Source organism: Hylobates moloch, unplaced genomic scaffold (assembly GCF_009828535.3).
Source record: "Hylobates moloch isolate HMO894 unplaced genomic scaffold, HMol_V3 SCAFFOLD_13, whole genome shotgun sequence".
Classification (NCBI taxonomy): domain Eukaryota; kingdom Metazoa; phylum Chordata; class Mammalia; order Primates; family Hylobatidae; genus Hylobates; species Hylobates moloch.
This window is the reverse complement of record NW_026652288.1, coordinates 47,619,391-47,640,877: the sequence shown is the minus strand read 5'-3', so window position 1 is coordinate 47,640,877 and position 21,487 is coordinate 47,619,391. Positions and strand designations below refer to the sequence as shown.

General features: G+C 40.9%; 1 protein-coding gene across 10 annotated transcripts in view; it reads right to left on the bottom strand.

The window, feature by feature from the left end:
- The window catches only part of R3HDM2 (R3H domain containing 2), a 183,436-nt gene that overhangs the window by 87,395 nt on the left and 74,554 nt on the right, over nt 1–21,487 (bottom strand). Inside the window, exon 1 of one of the 10 annotated variants that reach the window (XM_058426224.1) lies at nt 1,374–1,490. The exons of the other annotated variants lie outside the window; for them this stretch is intronic. The gene's annotated coding sequence lies outside the window, so the exon portion shown is untranslated. Of the gene's footprint in view, nt 1–1,373; nt 1,491–21,487 lie in introns of those variants that run through there. 10 annotated transcript variants of the gene reach the window in all.

The following is a 21,487-nucleotide window of genomic DNA, read 5'->3' as shown; positions in this document are numbered from 1 at the left end:
TCTTTTTCCTTGACCTCTTCCAAAACCTTGATGGTTAGAAAATAAAGATTTCAAAAGAAGGCCCTTCCAGTTGAAATAAAAAGAACTTTTGGCAATTTTTCCCTTGGTAATGACAAACATTTAAGAAAGACTTTAGGTCTATCTTACCTACCCTCAAATGAAAGGAAAACCAACTAAACAAAACCGTCATCTTTTAATTTCACAGCAGTTTTCTTCCCCCTCAAAGGCTATTCCTGTCCTAGTTGCAGACAGGGAACTGCTCCCAGTGACGTCAGAGCAGTCTCCCAGCAACGATTAATGAGGGTTGTCCACCACAGGGGTTTCCTGAAAAGCTAGCAAGAAATTATCCACAAATTTGCTGCAATATCAAGATGCAAGGATGTGGTGGAATTTCTCTTAACCCTTATAGCTCCTGTCTCTGGCAAGCATCTAAATAGGTTATTCTTCTAGAATTCTCTCCATTTGCCCTAGGATTATCTTCCTTTTTCTTCTCCTACCGCCCCCTTCCAAAAATAGATTGTGTTGGTTTGAAACATTTATGGCTGTAATAAATATTAATATAATTGAACTATCATAGAAAAATAAGAATACCTAATGTAAGCTGAGAAGCAGACATTATTACTCTTTTCACTTCACACAAAGAATTTAGAGTAAATGAAAGCACAGAACAGAAGAGAAAATAAAGATAGAAAATAAACCAGCATATTCTTAAAGGCACTTTTCCACATATGTTACCCAAACACACATTGACAGATAGGTAAACCTTCAATTTTCCTAGGCTCTAGTTTACTGAGTTTTTCAAACTGACCTCTGCAGCCCTCTAGAAATCAGCGGTATTAAAATGGAGTTGCACGAAAAGGGACTGGAAGCCCAGATACTCAATCCAAAAAAAAAAAAAAAAATGGGTTGGGCTGTTATGCTCACACCTAAGAGTATATATAACAATTTCTTCCTAAAGCTTCGCTTTAGCTACATATATCAAAATTAGAATTTTGTTCTAAACTAGTGTCAAGGAATTTTACATAACTACCTATTTTTTAGGTCTGAGAAACAGTGTACAAACTGTCTGTGCAAATAAGGCAGAAAAATTCCAAATCCAAAACTCAACCAAAATTATTCATGGATCCTGGTTCCAGAAACCTGCTCATGAGTTCTTTTTCTTTCCTTATTTAGAAAAAGTAATTAGGTAAAATTAACAGCAGGACATATAGGGTTAATTCAGGCACCTTGCTTCAGCAATTCTGACTTCGGTCTGACCCTATTTTAAAAGGAAACAAACAAAAGTATAGCACCCTTAAAACATCCCACTTTGGCTTCAGCTCTATTCAATGGCACCCAGTTACCAACATCAAGTCACAGAAGGAAGAACGCACCGCTTCAGATGGATTTTTCTTCTTCCTTCTCTCTGTCCCCTCCCTCTCAGAAGAAAAAGACTGCAAACAAAATCACTACGTCACTGGAGGTAGAGGGAATCCCATCTCTGCACTCTTTAGAATCCAAGGCCAGCAAATAAAAACAAGCCAATTATAAGAAAAAGTAATACAAAATAAGAATAAATAAACCCAGAAGAAATCCATGTGACAATCTCAACACATCAAAAGGCATTTTTTAGTAAAAAGGTTTTAACAAATGCCTCCTAGGATGTTCATAATCAAAAAAGCTCCCCAGCCATAGCAAAGACTTATCACATTTAAAGACTAGGGGATAGTTACGTAAAGATATAGGACAGATAGGCACATTCACCAGCCAGGTGTGGATAGCTGGGTAATGACACAGTGAAGGATATTTATAGGGGAATCCCTGCTTCCTGCAATGTGCGTCAAGAGCATCACCAAAGAGAACAGAAATCACCACTGTTCTCATAAGCTGCATCTGAATGAAGCATTGCTTGAAATAGCCACGGAAGAGGTAAAATCTGAATAGAGTAAAAGTTCTAGCAAACCTAATTTTTATAATATTTTAAAGATAAAAAACAGCAAATGAAAATGCCTAAAAAACCCTCACAAAACTTAGCACCTCAAAATTCTCTAATTTCCCTAGTGTGTATTATACAGTTAAATCAGCCAAGATAGAAAAATATCTTTATAGCTTCTTTCTACCCAGTCTGTGGAGTTCAAGGACTTTTATATAAAAAAAGAAAATTATCCAAAACTCACCCCAGATGGATCTGTACTTACACCAACAGCGAGCTCACATTATTAATGGAGATTTCATTGTAAAGATCTGTTCTGCCGGAATTTTGCCGGAAGAAATTCCTTCTGGGAAACCTGTGCCTCTTCCCCCACCCGCAGCCCTCTCCCGCCCCCTTCACCCTTGAATGAAATGATACTGATCCTTGCTGCTGCAGCTCCAGCTAGCTAATTGCTCTGACAAGCAGCTCTGAAGCCGACCATGGCCCAGCTGTTCAGAGAGATATCATCCAGAGCTCTGCCAACAGTCACACTGGCACATACACTCACAGACACAGGCATACACAGACACACACGCACGCGCGCGCACACACACACACACACACACAGAGGCTGTAAGAGCACCCCCTCCCACCTCCTCTTCTCTCATTCAAGTACTTCAGTGGCACGCCTGCCTCCACACTGCTCTGAGGATAGCTTTTAAAGACACAGCAGCAGCTCCTTTCTGCTACATATGTCGAAATACCAAAATAGTCTCTTTAGTGAATAACAAGTTGGAAATACGTATTGAATTAAAAGCTCACCTTTAAATTTACCTTATCTTTTTCTCACCTGCAAAATAACTAAGGCCAGAGATATGATCTTTGCCTAAAAGCTACTGGGCTGGACTTTAGAAATGTAAAATTAAGACCAAACCTTGTTATAGAGAATTTTCTTGTCAGCGAGCTATATTTAGTAAAATTGTTTTTCATTTTGGGGCAGAAGGCAGACAGCACAGGACACCAGTAGCTAGCTATCTGTTCCTCTTCCTATTATTTGCCCCCAAAGGAAGGGAAAAATACTTTGGCTGTAAAACGAGGGAATAAGGAAACCATGAAGGCATCTTACTGACAGAACTGATGAAAAAGGATGGTAATGGAGAGTATAAGTACAGGGATGACAATAAGTCGATTAAAGTAAAGAAACTGGTACAAAGGAGACCAGGAAAGAAAAGTAATTATTTGAGAAAGTATACATGGCTCTGGAACGGCAAGCTTAGATATGACCCTCAGGTCTTAATTTTTTTTTTTTTTTTTTTTTTTGAGATGGAGTTTCGCTCTTGTTGCCCAAGCTGGAGTCCAATGGCGCGATCTTGGCTCACCACAACCTCCGCCTCCCGGGTTCAAGTGATTCTCCTGTATCAGCCTCCCGAGTTGCTAGGATTACAGACATGCGCCACCACGCCCAGCTAATTTTGTATTTTTAGTAGAGACAGGGTTTCTCCAGGCTGCTCAGGCTAGTCTCAAACTCCCGACCTCAGGTGATCTGCCTGCCTTGGCCTCCCAGAGTGCTGGGATTACAGGCGTTAGCCACTGAGCCTGGCCTCAGATCTTAATTTTTAAGAGCCCACGGAAAGATAGTAATAATCTCTATTGCTCAGGAAGTAATGAACATTACAGGCAATGCATGATCTGCAACAGCACAAAATAATGTATAGCTATGGTCAAGGCATCCTGATGAAAACAATAAAACTTGTCACAAAGACACATCTATTTATTTATTCAGAAAAATACTTGTATGGTTGGATTCTTACCATTGACAGGAACTAAGATAAGCTCTAGGAATAAGAGATAGACTCATTAAGGGTCATACAAAAGGTTTAAAAAAAAAAAAAAACAGGCTCTGGCTTTTACTCTGAGTGAGATGAGAAGCCTTAGGGGGTTGGAAGGCTGATCCCACAGGGCCAAATCGACCACTGAAAGCAATCTAACTTTTACACTTCATGAGATGACAGGCCATTCGTGGTTTTTAAGCAGATGAATGACATGTTTTTGACCTTTATTTATTTATTTGTTGCCCTGAAATTTTTACTTGAGAAATTTCTAACATAAAGAGAATTTGCAAAACTAGCACAACAATCACCTAGATACATATACAAACTTATGTAAACACATATGTGCATGCATATATGTGCATATAAATTTTTTTCAGGTCTATTTGACATGCTTTCATGATCACTCTTCACACCTAAAACAATTCAGTACGTATCTCCTAACATTAAGGTCATTCTGAACTATAAGAATAGCCATCAGCCAAATCTCAGATGAGTGGGTAGGTGATATACATGCAAGGCAGATCTAAATAGCACTGCAAAGCCTTCAAAAACTGAACAGACTTTGGAATCATCACTCACAAAAAGCTGCACGGAACTTGAAGTTGAACACAACCAGGTTGAATGTCTGCTAAAATTAAAGTCAATATTCACCACAGGATTTAAACGAGACCCTGATATTCATGACATAATATTCAAATTTTCCAGGATACAATCTAAAATTTCCCAGCATATGAAGAACCAAGATAATTTGAATTTGTATAAGAAAAGAGATGAACAGTCAAAACAAGAAGATGACACAAATGTTGAAATTAATGATCTCACATTACAAAAATATTCCAACAAGGTAGGACAAACATTCTTGAAACTAATGAAAAGACAGAATGTCTCAGCAAAGAAACAGAGGATATAAAGAAGAACCAAATGAAAATTTTAGAACTGGAAAATATAACAATCAAAACATAAAAACTCACTTGATGAGTTCAATAGCAGAACAGAAATGACAGGGGAAAGAGTCAATGAATTTGAAGTCAGATCAACAGAGGTATCAAATGTGAATATTGAATCTCAACACTAAAGGAAAAAAAAATTTTTTTTTTTTTTTTTTTTTTTGAGATGGAGTTTTGCTCTTGTTGCCCAGGTTGGAGTGCAATAGCGCAATCTCAGCTCACCGCAACCTCCATCTTTCCACCTTCCTGGTTCAAGCGATTCTCCTGCCTCAGCCTCCCTAGTAGCTGGGATTACAGGCATGTGGCACCATGCCCAGCTAATTTTGTATTTTTAGTAGATACTGGGTTTCTCCATGTTGGTCAGGCTGGTCTCGAACTCCCGACCTCGGGTGATCTGCCTGCCTCGGGCTCCCAAAGTGCTGGGATTACAGGCACAAGCCACTGCAACTGGCCTAAAAAAATTTCCTTATTGGGGGAAAAAAAAAAAAACAGATCATCAAGGACTTGAGGAACAATACCAAAATGTCTAATATTCTGGACATTAGAGTCCCAGAGGGTGAGGAGAAAGACTGTACTGAAATATTGAAAGAAATAATGGAAGCAAACTTCACAAGTTTGACAAAAGACATAAACCAACAGATTCAAGAAGCTCAGTAATTGCCCCAAACAGGATAAACACAAACGAATCCATGATAAACTCCTGGATTCATCATAATCTAACAGCTAAACACAAAAAGAGAAAAAATCTTGAAGGCAACCAAAATGAAATGATGCATTCGTTATTAAGGCAATAATGATTCAAACGGCTTCATATTTCTTTCATATATATATACACATATATTAAGAGACAGGTCTTGCTCTAGCATCAGGCTGGAGTGCAGTGGCAGGATTGCAGCTCACTGCAGAGTTGAACTTCTGGGCTCAAGCAATCCTCCTGCCTCCTGGCTCTGGCTCTCAGGTAGCTGGGACTACAGGCATGTGCCCCTATGCCCCCAATCTATATTTATTTTATTTTTTTAGAGAAGAGTTCTTGCTATGCTGCCCAGGCTTCTCTTCAACTCCTGGCCCCAAGCAATCCTCCCACTTCAGCCTCCCAAGTAACTGAGATTACAGGCACCAGCCACCATGCCTGGCAGCTTCATATTTCTTATTAAAAACCAGGAGAATGAGGGCTGGGTGCGGTGGCTCACGCCTGTAATCCCAGCACTTTGGGAGGCCAAGGCAGGCAGATCACCTGAGGTCAGGAGTTCGAGACCAGGCTGGCCAACATGGTGAAACCCAACCTCTACCAAAAATACAAAAATTAGTCGGGCATGGTGGTGAGTGCCTGTAATCCCAGCTACTCAGGAGGCTGAGTCAGAATTGCTTGAACCCGAGAGGCAGAGGTTGCAGTGAGCCAAGATCGTGCCATTGCACTCCAGCCTGGGCAACAAGAGCAAAACTCTGTCTCAAAAAAAAAAAAAGGCCAGGAGCAGTGGCTCACACCTGTAATCCCAGCACTTTGGGAGGCCGAAGCGGGTGGATCACCTGAGGTTAGGAGTTCGAGACCTGCCTGGCCAACGTGGTGAAGCCTCGTCTCTACTAAAAGTACAAAAAATTAGCCAGGCATGGTGGCAGGCGCCTGTAATCCCAGCTACTTGGGAGGCTGAGGCAGGAGAATCACTTGAACCTACGAGGCAGAGGTTGCAGTGAGCCGAGACCGTGCCATTGCACTCCAGCCTGGGCAACAAGAGTGAAACTCCATCTCAAAAAAAAAAAAAAGAAACCATGAGAACTAGAAGGAAGTGGAACAACATTTTTTTAAAGTGCTAAATGAAAGAACTATAAATACGGTATTCTATATCTAGAGAAAATATCCTTCAGTAATGAAGATCAAATAAAGGCATTCTCAGATGAAGGAAAACTAAGAGAATTCACAGTAGCAGATCTGCACTAAAAGAATGGTCAAAGGACATTTTACAAAAAGAAAATGATAATACAACAAAATATGGAAGACCAGAAAGAAGAAAAACATAAATGGTAAATATCTGATTACATATAATAGACTATTCTCCTATTGAGTTCCTTAAAATGTTTGGTGTTTGAGAGCAAAAGTTTTAAGTTGACGGGGTTTTTAATGTATGTAGATGTAACAGATAAGGCAACTACAACATAAAGAGGGATACGAAAGAAACCTATATGGTGGTAAAGTTTCAAGACTCCACCTTAAATGGTAAAATATCAATTCTAAATATTAAAAGTTACATGTAGCTGGGCATGGTGGCTCACACCTGTAATCCCAGCATGTAAGGAGGCTGAGGCAGGAGGATCACCTGAGGCCAGGAGTTCAAGACCAGCCTGGTCAACATAGCGAGACCCTATCTGTACAAAAAATTAAAAAATTAGCCGGGCTTGGTGGCATAGGCCTACAGTCTCAGCTACTCAGGAGGCTGAGGAGGGAGGATCACTTGAGCCCAGGAGTTTGAAGCTGCAATGAGCTGTATCTGTGCCACTGCACTCCAGCCTGGATGACAGAGTGAGACCCCATCTCAAAAAAAAAAAAAAGTTAGGTGTGTATATCTATACGCACACATGTGTACATGTACCACATATCTGTGTATGTATATATGTGTGCATACATACATAGAGATCTAGAGAGATCTCTAGAGTAACCAATAAAAAACCTATACAAAAAGATATAGTCAGAACCTAGTAGATAAATTACAAAGATTAAAATCCAATACTACAAAGGTTCAAATCACTCAAAGGCAAAACAACAGAATCAATAAGTGATTAAAAAATAAGAGGAACAAAGAAAAAACACATAATAAGATGGTAGACAAAATCTAACATAGTAACAATTATATTAAGTGTAAATCATCTAAAAATGCCAGTTAAAAGACAGAGATTGTCCAAATACATTTTTATAAATGACCCAATTACATGCCGTCTACAAGGAACTCACTGCAAATACAATGATATAAGCAGGTTAAAAGTATATGGATTAGGAAGTCCCCCTTGGGCGCCCCTCTCTCTCGCAGGAGAGAGAGCTGTTCTCTTTCTTTTGCCTATTAAACCTCCGCTCTTAACCTCAAAAAAAAAATATGAATTAAACTATGCCGTATGGTACTTTAAGGGTGGATACATGATATTATACATTTGTCAAAATCAAAAGAATTGTATAACACAAAGAATAAAACCTAATGTAAACTATGGACTTTAGTTCATAAAAATGTATCAAGCTGGGCACAGTAGCTTTGTGCCTGTAATCCCAGCCACTCTGGTGGCTGAAGCAGAAGGATCGTTTGAGCCAGGGAGTTAGAGGCTGCAGTGAGTCATGATCACACCACTGCACTCTGGCCAGGGCAACAGAGTAAGGTTCTCTTTTTCTTTTTTTTTTTTTTGAGACAGAGTCTCGCTCTGTTGCCCAGGCTGGAGTGCAGAGGGGCGATCTCGGCTCATTAAGGTTCTGTCTCTTTAAAAATAATAATACATCAATATTAGTTTATCAGTTTTAATATATGAACCATACTAATACAAGATGTTAATAACAGGGGACACTACTGTGTGTATGGAAGACAGTGGGTGGCATATGGGGACTCTGTACTTTCTGCTCAATTTTTCTGTAAACTTACAACTGTTCTAAAAATGAAAGTATATTAATTTTTTTTTTTTTTTTTTGAGACGGAGTTTTACTCTTGTTGCCCAGGTTGGAGTGCAATGGCACGATCTCCGCTCACCACAACCTCCGCCTCCCAGGTTCAAGCAGTTCTCCTGCCTCAGCCTCCCAAGTAGCTGGGATTACAGGCATGCGCTACTACACCCGGCTAATTTTGTATTTTTACTAGAGACGGGGTTTCTCCATGTTGGTCAAGCTGCTCTTGAACTCCCAACCTCAGGTGATCCGCCCACCTCGGCCTCCCAAAGTGCTGGGTTTAGAGGCGTGAGCCACTGTGCCCAGCCTAATTTTTTTTAATTATTTTTTTTTTTGAGACTAGGTCTCCCTCCGTCACCCAGGCTGGCGTGAAGTGGTGCAATCATTGCTCACTGCAGCCTCAACCTCACAGGCCCCAGGAATCTTCATATCTCAGTCTCCCAAACAGTTGAGACCACAGGCATGTGTCAACATTGCCCAGCTATTTTTTTTTTTTTAAGAGGCAGGGTCACCCTATGTTCCTCAGCCTAGTCTCAAACTCATGGCCTCAAGCGATCTTCCCACCTCGGCCTTCCAAAGTGCTGAGATTACAGGCATGAGCCACAGTGCCTGGCCAGTCTATTAATTTTAAAAAGTAATAGAAAAAGATGTACCATATAAACACTAACCAAAAAAAGGCTAGAATTTTAATCTTAGACAAAGTATACATCGGATCAAAGAAAATTACCAGGGATAAAGAGGAACATTACATAATGATAATAATTCACCAAAAAGACGTAATTCTAAATATCTAGGCACCTAATAAAAGAACTTCAAAATACACAAACAAAAACTGAGAACTAAAAGGAAAAGTAGACAAATGCACAATTACAATGGGATATTTTAACACCACTCTCTCAGAAATAGAACCATTAGACAGAAAAAAAAGCAAGGATATAAAAGAACTGAACACTCTGGGTTCAGGAATTTATTTTAGAAAGAAAAAGAAAATTAAAAAAAAAAAAAAGAACTGAACAACATCATCAACCAATAGGATCTAACTGACATATATGGAACACTCCAACTGAAAAAAGAATACACATTACTTTCAGGTGCTCATGGAGCATTCACCAAGACAGATCATATCTTGAGTTATAAAACAACCTTAACAAATGTAATGGAATCAAAATTATACGAAGTATATCCTCTAACTATAATGAAATTAAAGTAGAAATCAGTAACAAAAATAGAACAGGAAAATCTCCAAACACTTGGAAGTTAAATATACTTCTAAATAATCCTTGGGTCAAAGAGGAAGTCTCAAGGGAAATTGGAAGATATTCTGAGCTGAACAAAAATGCAAACATCATGTAGCAAAATTTGTGGGATGCAAACTAAAAAAGTGCCTAAAGAGAAATATATACATAATAATAAATGCTTACACTAGAAAAGTAGTGCCACAGACTAAAAGTCTGTGTTCCCCCAAAATTCGAATGTTGAAGCCCTAACTGGTAGTGGGGCTGTATTTAGAGATGGGACCTCTAAGAAAGTAATTAAGGTTAAATGAAGTCACACGAGGCTCTGATCTGATCGTATTAGTATCCTTATCGGAAGAGACAACAGAAAGTTCTCTCTCTCCCTCACTACCTCTCACACAAACAGGTCATATAAACACACAGAAACATGGCAGCTGCCTACACGCTAAGAGGCTTCAGGATGCTTCAGGATTATAACCACCTTGGCAGTACCTTGATCTTCAACTTCTCAGCCTCTAGAACCATAAGAAATAACTTTCTGGCTGGATGCAGTAGCTCATGCCTGTAATCCCAGGTATGAGCTACTCCCAGGTATGGGAGGCTGAGGTAGGCAGAATCGCTTGAGCCCAGGAGCTTGAGACCAACCTAGGCAACACAGTGAGACCTTATGTCTACTACAAAAAAAAAAAAAAAAAAAAAAAAAAAATATATATATATATATATATATATATATGTACAGGTGGTGCGTGCCTGTGGTCCCAGCTTCTTGGGAAGATCACTTGAGTCTGGGAGGTCAAGGTTGTAGTGAGCCATGATGGCACCAATGTATTCCAGCCTGGGCAACAGAACAAGACCCTGTCTCAAAAAAAAAAAAAAGACAGAGAGAAGAAAAAGAGGGGGGGGGGAGAGAAGGGGAGGGGAGGAGAGAAATAAAGAAGAGAAAGAAGAGAGAAAGAAAAGAGAGAAAGAAGGAGAGAAAGAGAAAGAAGGAAAGAAAGAGAGAAAGAAAAAGAGAAAGGAAAGAAAGAAAAAAGAAAGAAAGAAAGGAAGGAAAGAGAAAGAAAGAAAGAAAGGAGGGAGGGAGGGAAAAAGAAGAAAGAAAAGAAAAATTTCTGCTGTTTAAGCTACCTAGTCTGTGGTATTTTGCAATGGCAGCTGAAGCTGACTAATACAAGTAGAAAGATCTTATATCAATAATCTAACTTTCCATCTTAAGAAACTAAAAAGAGGAGAACAAAATACATTCAAAGGAATCAGAATGAAGGTAATAATAAAAAGCAAAACTCAATGAAATTGAAAACAGGAAAAAATATGAAACAAAAAACTGGTTCCTTCAAAGATTAATACAATTGATAAATCTCTAGCAGACTCAGATAAACAAACTGTGGTACACTCATACAACAGAATTATACTCAGCAATAAAAAGGAATGAACTGGCCAGGCATGGTGGCTCACTCCTATAATCCCAGCATTTTGGGAGGCCGAGGTGGCCAGATCATTTGTTGTTCAAGGCCAGCCCGGGCAACATAGTGAGACCCCATATCTACGAAAAATACAAAAATTAGCAGGCATGGTGGTATGGCTGTAGTCCCAGCTACTCAGGAAGCTAAGGCAGGAGGAATACTTGAGCCCAGGAGGTCGACGCTGCAGTGAGCTGTGATTGCACCACTGCACTCAGCCTGGGCAGCAGAGTGAGACCTTGTCTCAAAAAGAAAAAAAAAAAGTACTAATATAAGGAACAAGTTGGATGAATCTCAAAGACATTATGCTGAGTGAAAGAAGTCAGTCTCAAAATGTCATATACTGGCCGAGCGCAGTGGCTCACGCTTATAGTAATCCCAGCAATCTGGGAGGCCAAGGTGGGCACATCGCTTGAGCCCAGGAGTTCAAGATTAGCCTGGGAAACATGTTGAGACCATGTCTCTACTAAAATACAAAAATTAGTTGGGCATGGTGGGACACACCTGTAGTCTCAGGTACTCGGGAGGCTGAGGTGGGAGGATTGCTTGAATTCAGGAGGCAGAGGTTACAGTGAGCCAAGATTGTGCCACTGCACTCCAGCCTGGACAGAGTGAGACTCTTGTCTCAAAAAACAAACAAACAAAAAGTTATATACAGTGTGATGCCATTTACATGACGTTCTGGAAAAAAGGCAAAATTATAAGGACAATAAACATATTAGTGGCTGCCAGAGTCTGGGGGTAAGTGGAGGGAATGAACTACAAGGGGCAAAAGGTAACCATCTGAGATGAAAATATTTTATATTTGGATTGTGATGGTGGTTAGGAGATTGTAAATGTTTGTAAAAATTTACAGAACTGTTCATCTAAAAGGGTAAGAGTTATTCAAGTAAATTATATACAATAAATGAGACTTTTATTATTTTTAATAATTTTTTTTAAATCAGAGATGGGGTCTTACTATATTGACCAGGCTAGTCTTGAACTCCTGGCCTCAAGTGATCCTCTCATCTTGGCCTCCCAAAGTGCTGGGATTATAGGCATGAGCCACAGTGCCCAGCCAAATGAGACTTTTAAAAATAATAACCAAGTGGGGGTAAGCAATGTGTAGAGTCATAGATTAAACAAGAATAGAGAATGTTGATGATTATGAAGGGTACATGAGGGAATTCATTATAATATTAAAAAATTACTTTATATCTTTGAAACTTTTCATTAAGAAAAAAAGGAGGGTCAGAAGAACCAACAAAGGAGACTAAGAAGAAATGGCCAGTGAGAAAAGACAGTATAGTGTTTTGGAAGCCAAATGAAAAAGTATTTTAAAGAGAAGAAGGTGATGCACTGCATCAAGTACTGATAGGTCAAATGAAATGAGAATTTTTATCTGATTACTGGATTTAGGAATACAGAGTGGTGGTGAACGCCTAACGGGAGTAGGTATAAGAAAGAAAAAGAGGAATTGGGGATAGCAAGAATAAACAACTCTTTCAGACAACTTTGTTGTAAAGTGAAATCGGCTGATAGCTGGAGGATGGAGGGGATAAAGAGGTGTTTTATAAGATGGGACAAATTACAACAAAACTTAATGCTGAGGTTCCTTCACAAAGTTACTTTTTTTTTTTTTCTTTTTGAGACAGTGTTTGGCTTCACCCAGGCTGGTACAAAGTTACTCTCTTAAAGAATCATTTACAAAATCCATATATAGTATGAAAAGATCCCCAGGACACATTAAGTGATAAAAGCAAGGTTGGGTGCCGAGGTTCATGCCTGTAATCCCAGCACTTTGGGAGGCCAAGGCAAGAGGATCACCTCAGGTCAGTTCAAGACCAGCCTGGCCAACATGGTGAAACCCCATCTCTACCAAAAATACAAAAAATAGCTAGGCATGGTGGCACAGGCCTGTAATCCCAGCTACTCGAGAGGCTAAGGCAAAATAATTGCTTGAACCCGGGAGGTGGGAGGTTGCAGTGAGCCGAGATCATGCCACTGCACTCTAGCCTGGGTGACAGAGCAAGACTCCACCTCAAAAAAAAAAAAAAAGTGATAAAATCAAGTTACATTTGCCAAAATCCTTTTGAGAACTTGTGTAGTCCAGGTACTGTTCTAAGCACTTTATTTTCTATTTTTTTATTTAGTGACAATGTCTCACTCTGTCACCCAGGTTGGAGTGCAGTGGCAATAATAACACACTGCAATCTCAAGCTCCTGGGCTCAAGGGATCCTCCTGCCTCAGCCTCCAAAGTAACTTGGACTACAGGCACACGTCACCACACCAGGCTAAACTTTTTTTTTTCTTTTCGGTAGAGAAAGGATCTCAGTTGTTGCCCAGGCTAGTCTTGAACTTCTGACCTCAAGCGATCCTCATCTTCCCAAGTGCTGGGAGGCGTGAGTCACTTTGCCAAACCTATCCTAAGCACTTTATTTATTTATTTATTTATTTTTTGAGACGGAGTCTCGCTCTGTTGCCCAGGCTGAAGTGCAATGGTGCAATCTCAGCTCACTGCAACCTCTGCCTCCTGGGTTCAAGTGATTCTCCTGCCTCAGCCTCTTCAGTAGCTGGCATTACAGGTGTGAGCCATCGTGCCTGGCTATTTTTTGAATTTCTAGTAGAGATGGGCTTTTGCATGTTGGCCAGGCTGGTCTTGAACTCCTGACCTCAGGTGATCCACCCGCCTTGGCCTCCCAAAGTGCTGGGATTACAGGTGTGAGGCACCACGCTCAGCTATTTTTTGTTTTTTGAGATGGAGTTTCGCTCTTGTTGCTTAGGCTGGAGTACAACAACGCAGTCTCGGCTCACTGCAACCTCCACCTCCCATGTTGAAGCAATTCTCCTGCCTCAGCCTCCCGAGTAGCTGGTATTACGGGCATGCGCCACCACGGCAGGCTAATTTTGTATTTTTTGTAGAGACAGGGTTTCTCCATGTTGGTCAGCCTGGTCGCGAACTCCTGACCTCAGGAGATCCTCCTGCCTCAGCCTCCCAAAGTGCTGGGATTACAGGCATGAGCCACTGCGCCCGGCCTTATTTTTTGTATTTTTAGTAGAGATGATATTTTGCCATGTTGGCCAGGCTGGTCTTGAACTCCTGATCTCAAGTGATCCACCCGCCTTGGCCTCCCAAAGTGCTGGGATTACAGGTGAGAACCACCATGCCCAGCATCACAGCACTCCAGCCTAGGCAACAGAGTGAGATCTTGTCCCAAAAAACAACAACAAAACAAACAAAAAAACAAAAAAACACCTATGTGCTATCCATGCCAAACATGAAACAATTATGCCAAAGGACATCCAGCTAGCATACCACATACATGGAGAACGTGGTAAGAATCCACTGTGGGCTGGGCATGGTGGCTCATGCCTGTAATCCTAGCACTTTGGGAGGCTAAGGCAGGGGGATCACAGTGGCAGTGAACTATGATCAGGCCACTGCACTCCAGCCTAGGTGACAGAGCAAGACCCTGTCTCAAAAAAAGAAAAAAAAATCCACTATCATGACAGATATTTCACCCTAAGGAAAAAAAATATTTTTCCTGTTATTGATAGTTCTGATTGTTCTGTATTTTTTTCTGTGGAGTCAAAAGGTATCAAAATATATCACTGTAAGTGGAAAAGTGAGAAAGAGGTATCAGCTTGGCACAGTGGCTCACGCCTATAATCTCAACCCTGTGGGAGGCTGAAGCATGAGGATCGATTGAGCCCAGGAGTTCAAGATCAGCCTGGGAAACATAGCGAGACCTCATCTCCCTTGTCTCTATTAAGAAATAAAAAAAGAAGGCCAGGTGTGGTGGCTCACACCTGTAATCCCAGCACTTTGGGAGGCCAAGGCAAGAGGAGCACTTGAGCATGAGAGTTCAAGAGCAGCCTGGGCAACTAGTGAAACCTCATCTCTACGAAAAATAGGGCCGGGCATGGTGACTCACGCCTGTAAACCCAGCACTTTGGGAGGCCAAGGCAGGTGAATCACCTGAGGTAAGGAGTTCAAGACTAGTCTGGCCAACATGGCAAAACCCTGTCTCTACTAAAAATATAAAAATTTGCTGGGTATGGTGGCACACGCCTGTAATCCCAGCTACTCAGGAGGCTGAGGCAGGAGAATTGCTTGAACCCAGGAGGCAGAGGTTGCAGTGAGACAAGATTGTGCCACTATACTCTAGCCTGGGCGACAGAGTGAGATTCCATCTCAAAAAAAAAAAGAAAAAGAAAAATTAGCCAGGCATGGTGGCACCCACCGGTAGTCCCAGCTACTCAGGAAGCTAGGGCAGGAAGATCACTTGAGCCCAGGAGGTTGAGGCTGCAGGCTGCAGTGAGCCGTGATCGCACCACTGCAATGGGTACATAAAGCATTAATGCAAGTCAAAATGTTTCAGTGAACAAGTTTCAGGAGTTCAATTCTAATTATAAATAAACCTGCTGAATTTTTCTGGATAATGCCAGAATTTGGATTATTTGAAAATCAAGGCCGGGTGTGGTGGCTCACGCCTGTAGTCCCACCACTTTGGGAGGCCGAGGCGGGCGGATCATGAGGTCAGGAGATCGAGCCCATCCTGGCTAACACGGTGAAACCCCGACTCTACTAAAAATACAAAAAATTAGTCGGGTGTGGTGGCAGGCGCCTGTAGTCCCAGCTACTCGAGAGGCTGAGGCAGGAGAATGGCGTGAACCCGGGAGGCAGAGCTTGCAGTGAGCCGAGATCCCGCCATTGCTCTCTAACTTGGGTGACAGAGTGAGACTCCGTCTAAAAAAATAAAAAAATTAAAAAAAGAAAAGAAAATCAAGTAAATTTCTTACTGTTGGCAGCATTTTTATCATGCAGTTAATTCCATCCATTCACTATATTTTTCTAATTCAGTTGTCCTACATCTAAGTACATGGTTTGCTTTTTGTTTTTTGGGTTTTTTTTTGGAGACAGAGTCTCGCTCTATCACCCAGGCTGGAGTGCAGTGGCACGATCTCGGCTCACTACAACCTCCGCCTCCTGGGTTCAAGCCATTCTCCTGCCTCAGCCTCCTGAGTAGCTGGGACTACAAGCATGTGCCACCACGCCTGGCTAATTTTCTATATTTTTAGTAGAGACGGGGTTTCACCATGTTAGCCAGGATGGTCTCGATCTCCTGACCTCGTGATCCACCTGCCTCAGCCCCCCAAAGTGCTGGGATTACAGCCGTGAGCCACAGCGCGTGGCCAGTACATGGTTTTAATTTTGTCTGTCTTCTGTGCTGTTCCTGTAAGTTTGCTATCAAAATACATTAAACTCAACCGGGCACAATGGCTCACGCCTGTAATCCCAGCACTCTGGGAGGCCGAGGTGGGCAGATAATCTGAGGTCAAGAGTTTGAGACCAGCCTGGCCATGGTGAAATCCCATCTCTACTAAAAATACAAAAATCAGCCACGTATAGTGGCGCATGCCTATAGTCTCAGCTACTCAGGAAGTTGAGGCAGGAGAATCGCTTGAACCCGGGAGGCAGAGATTGCAGTAAGCCGAGATCGTGCCACTGCACACCAGACTGGGTGACAGAGCAAGACTCTGTCTCAAATTAATAAAATAAAAATAAAATAAAATACATTAAATAAATAAAATAATCCAACTTTAATAACAACAATAAAAAAATGGGAGGAGACTGTGTTGAAACTAGTGTTGGATTCATGGAAGTTAAACTATTCTCTATTGTTATTTATGTTTAAATTCCCATAAGAAAATTTTTGAAAAGAAAAAAAAGCTTACATGAGTGAAGAGAGATGAAGCCTGAGATAAACTTCCAAAACTTCTCCCATATCTGGATGGCAAATAAAACTACATCAAATGGTTGGGCGTGATGGTTACCCTCTAATCCCAGCTACTTGGGAGGCTGAGACGGGAAGATACCTTGAGCCCAGGAGTTCAAACTGCGGAGAGCTATGATTGCACCACTGCACTCCAGATGGGGCAATAGAGCAAGACCTCACTAAAAAAATAACTAAAACCAAAAACAAACAACTACATCAAATGTCTAAAGAATGAGAACTCACGCCTGTAATCTCGACACTTTGGGAGGCCAAAGCAGGAGGATTGCTTGAGCTCAGGAGTTCAAGACCAGCCTGGGCAACATAGAAAGATCCTGTCTCTACATAAAATTTAAAAATTAGCTAGGCGTTGGCCAGGCACAGTGGTTCACGCCTGTAATCCCAGCACTTTGGGAGGCCAAGGAGGGTGGATCACGAAGTCAGGAGTTCAAGACCAGCCTGGCCAAGATGGTGAAACCCCATCTCTATTAAAAATACAAAAATTAGCCAGGCATGGTGGCGGGTGCCTGTAATCCCAGCTACTCCAAAGGCTGAGGCAAAGAATTGCTTGAACCTTGGGGGCAGAGGTTGCAGTGAGCCAAGACCATGCGCACCACTGCACTCCATCTCAAAAAATAAAAATAAAATACAAAATTAGCTAGGCGCTCACCTGCAGTCCCAGCTACTCAGGAGGCTGAGGTGGAAGGACTGCTTGAGCCCAGGAGGTTGAGGCTGGAGCAAGCCGTGATGGCACCACTGTACTCTAGCCTAGGTGACAGAGCAAGATCCTGTCTGATTAAAATAAAAAACTGTCTAAAGAATGAAAAAAGAGATGTAGAACGAAGAGCTGCTGCTGTAGAAGGCAAAATCTGCTTATGTGATGAATAAGATTAATCTGAATTAAGCAATAATTAAGACTAAAATAAACAATAGTGTTCATTCACATCAACAGGATATAAAAGGAAGCAATAAGTAAGGCCTGTAGATGGTGAGTACTGAGGGAGTATGTGCCATTTCTATAGCATGTAGCAGATGGAGAATTCATAAAGAAAATGTCAGCATTTCATTTTAGCAAGTCTTTCTACTTCTCCCCGCTGAGAGATTTTCTCTAGGTAAGGCACAAAAACTAACAGTAACTAATTCCCAGATTTTCTACTCACTAATTATGTAACAGGCAAACTACTACTCTACCTGTTTGAATGTCATATATAAAATGGGGTAACTCTGTCTTGCAAGATACTACAAAAATTAGAAACAAATCACTAACACACTGTGTGATTTGTACATGGCGCGGAGTAGGCACTTAATAAATTGGAGTCAGTATTGTTATTACTGAGTTTATATGAAAAAAAGTCATCATTAGAGTCAGGAATGATATATGGATGCTCACCATCACCATCTCTATTCGTTATGGAATGGGAAGGCTTAGACAAAAGCAGTAACACATAAAAAACAAAGAAGGTATAATTAAAAAGAAACAAAACTTTCCTAAATTTAACCAATGTGGCTGTCTAATACCCAAGAAAATCTAAGTACCAAACATTTAGCATTTAAAATAATTCAGCTGAAATGAAGATCGATGTACTAAAATTAACAGTGTATCTATATTCTAATGGTAGAAAAAGGAAATACAACAACTAACAAAACTACTTAGGGTATGGGAGGCTGAGGCAGGAGAATCACTTGAACCCAAGAGGCGGAGGTTGCAGTGAGCCAAGATGGCGCCACTGCACTCTAGCCTGGGCAACAGAGCAAGACTCCATCTCAAAAAAACAAACAAACAAACAAACACAAAACTATCTAGAGAAAAAAGATCTTTAATGAAAAACTTATGAAATGTTATTGAAGGGTATAAATAACCCAAACAAATGGAGTCATAGATCACATCTCTGGCTAGAACGACTCAATATTGCAAAGCCAGTTCCCCCATGTTAATCCTTAAATTCAATTCAATTCCAACAAAAATGTCAATGGAGTTTAAATAAGATGAACAAGGAAGGAAAATCTGCCACACTAGGCAAAGGGTTTTTTTTTTGTTTTTTTTTTTAGATGGATTCTCACTCTGTCACCCAGGTTGGAGTGCAGTGGCATGATCTCGGCTCACTGCAACCTCTGCCTCCTGCGCTCAGGCGATTCTCTTGTCTCAGCCTCCCGAGTAGCTGGGACTACAGGTGCGCGCCACCACACCCAGCTAATTTTTGTATTTTTTGTAGACATGGGGTTTCACCATGTTGGCCAGGCTGGTCTCAAACTCCTAACCTCAAAAGATCCACCCGCCTCAGCCTCCTAAAGTGCTGGGATTACAGGCGTGAACCATGGCATCCAAGGGATAGGCTTCTTATATAGTAATTTAGACGTGGGAATTGAGCAGATCAATGGGAAAGGAATAGAGATCCTGTACATGCCCCAAAACTTCATTATATTAGAAGCATAATTAAATACAGTACCAGATGTGTTGGGGCAATTAGTTATCCACATAGAAAAAAAATTACAGCCCTATTCACACCACACACAAACATAAATTGCTGGTAGATTAAAGACCTACACATGAAAAGTAAATCCTTAAAACGTTCAAAAACAGATATACAAGATTCTTAATGACCTCAGCATAAAGAAGGATTTCTTGAATAAGAATTAGCACAAATCAGAAAAAACACTGAAACTTTTGATGACTTCAAAATTGAAAACTTCTATACAATTTAAAAAATTCATAAACAGTTAAAAAATAAGCTGCAGACTGCGAGTTTTTTTGTGAAACATACATATAGGACAAATAATTGGTACTCAGTATATACAAAGAATTACAGACCAAAAAGAAAAAGACGAGTAAGTAATTAGAAAACTTGGCAAAGACTAAAAATTAGAAACCCAAATGACTAATAATAAAGAGAAATTCATCTTCTCCTAGGAATTAGGAAAATACAAATTAAAACCAAAAATTTCATATTGCACCCAACAGACCATCAAAAACTTTTAAAAATTAATGTCTCACAATTTCCATGTACTGATATATCAATAAATTGTTAATTTGTTGAGTTATATACCATTGAATAGATAAAGCACAATTTATTCATTTACGTGTTGAGGAATATCTGGGTTGTTTCCCATTTTTAATTTATTTTTATTTTTTTAGATATGGGTTCTTGTTATGTTGCTCAAGCTGGCCTCAAACTCTTGGACTCCAGGATCTTCCCACCTCATCCTCCCGAATAGCTAGGAACTATAGGTGTGTGCCACCATACCCAGCTATTTCTAATTTTTAACTATTACAAATAGAGCAGGTATAAAAAAATCACATATAAATCTTGACATGGACATATAGATTCATTTCTCTTGTATAAAGACATAGAGAGAGAATGGGTGTCTCTTGTGGTAAGAATTTTTTTTATTTTTTTTTTGAGAGAGAGTCCCGCTCTGTCACCCAGGCTGGAGTGCAGTGGTGCAATCTCGGCTTACTGTAACCTCCACCTCCGGGTTCAAGCAATTTTCTGATTCAGCCTTCTAAGTAGCTAGGATTACAAGCACATGCCACCACAGCCAGGTAATTTTTGTATTTTTAGTAGAGACAGGGTTTCACCATGTTGGCCAGGCTGGTCTTGAACTCCTGACCTCAGGTGTCTGCCCACCTCGGCCTCCCAAAGTGCTGGGATTACAGGCGTGAGCCACCACGCCTGGCCTAATTTTTTTTTTTAAGTCTGTTTCAAAGTGGTTGTACCATCTTTCTTATCAGTAACAGAGTTCCAACTGCTCCACAGTCTCATCAACATTTGGTATGGCCAGACTTTTTGTTTGATGGGTTTTTTTCTTGTTGTTTTTGAGACAGAGTCTCACTCTGTCATGCAGGCTGGAGTGCGGTGGTGCAATCGCAGTTCATGTAACCTCTGGCTCCCAGGTTCAAGTGATTCTCATGTCTCAGCCTCCAGAGTAGCTGCAACCACAGATGTGGGCCACCATACCCAGCTAATTTTTTGTATTTTTAGTAGAGATGGGGTTTCACCATGTTGGCCAGGCTGATCTCAAACTCCTGGCCTCAAGTGATTCGCCTGCCTCAGCCTCCCAAAGTGCTGGGATTACAGAAGTGAGCCACTGCACCCTGCCTGCATTTTTTTTAATGACTAATACTGAACATCTTTTCATGTGCTCATTTTTCAACCCTCTATCTTCTCTGGCCAAGTGTTTGTTGACATCTCTTGTCCATTTTTTAATTGGGTTGTCTTCTTATTGATGAATTCTAGGAGTTCTTCATATATTCTACATATGAGTGTTTTCTAAAACTTACATTTTCTGCCAGTATGAAACTTGCGTTCTTATTTTCTCAACAGTGTCTTTAAAAAAGAATTTTATTTTCGAGACAGGGTCTTGCTCTATTTCCCAGGTTGGAATGCAGTGGGATGATCACAGCTCACTGCAGCCTCGACCTCCCAGACTCAAGCGATTCTCCCACCTCAGCCTCCTGAGTAGCTGGGATTACAGGCATGTGCCACCATGCCAGGCTAGTTTTGTTTGTTTGTTTGCTTTTCTTTAGTAGAGTCTGCCTCCACCTCCCACAGTGCTGGGATTACAGGCGTTAAGCCACCACAACCGGATCTATGATTCATTTTGAGTTAATTTTTTGAGGTAAGTTTGAAGGTTTGTTTTTAGTATAGTTTATAAAATTGTTTAAGAAACACTTCTGGGCCGGGCGCGGTGGCTCACGCTTGTAATCCCAGCACTTTGGGAGGCCGAGGC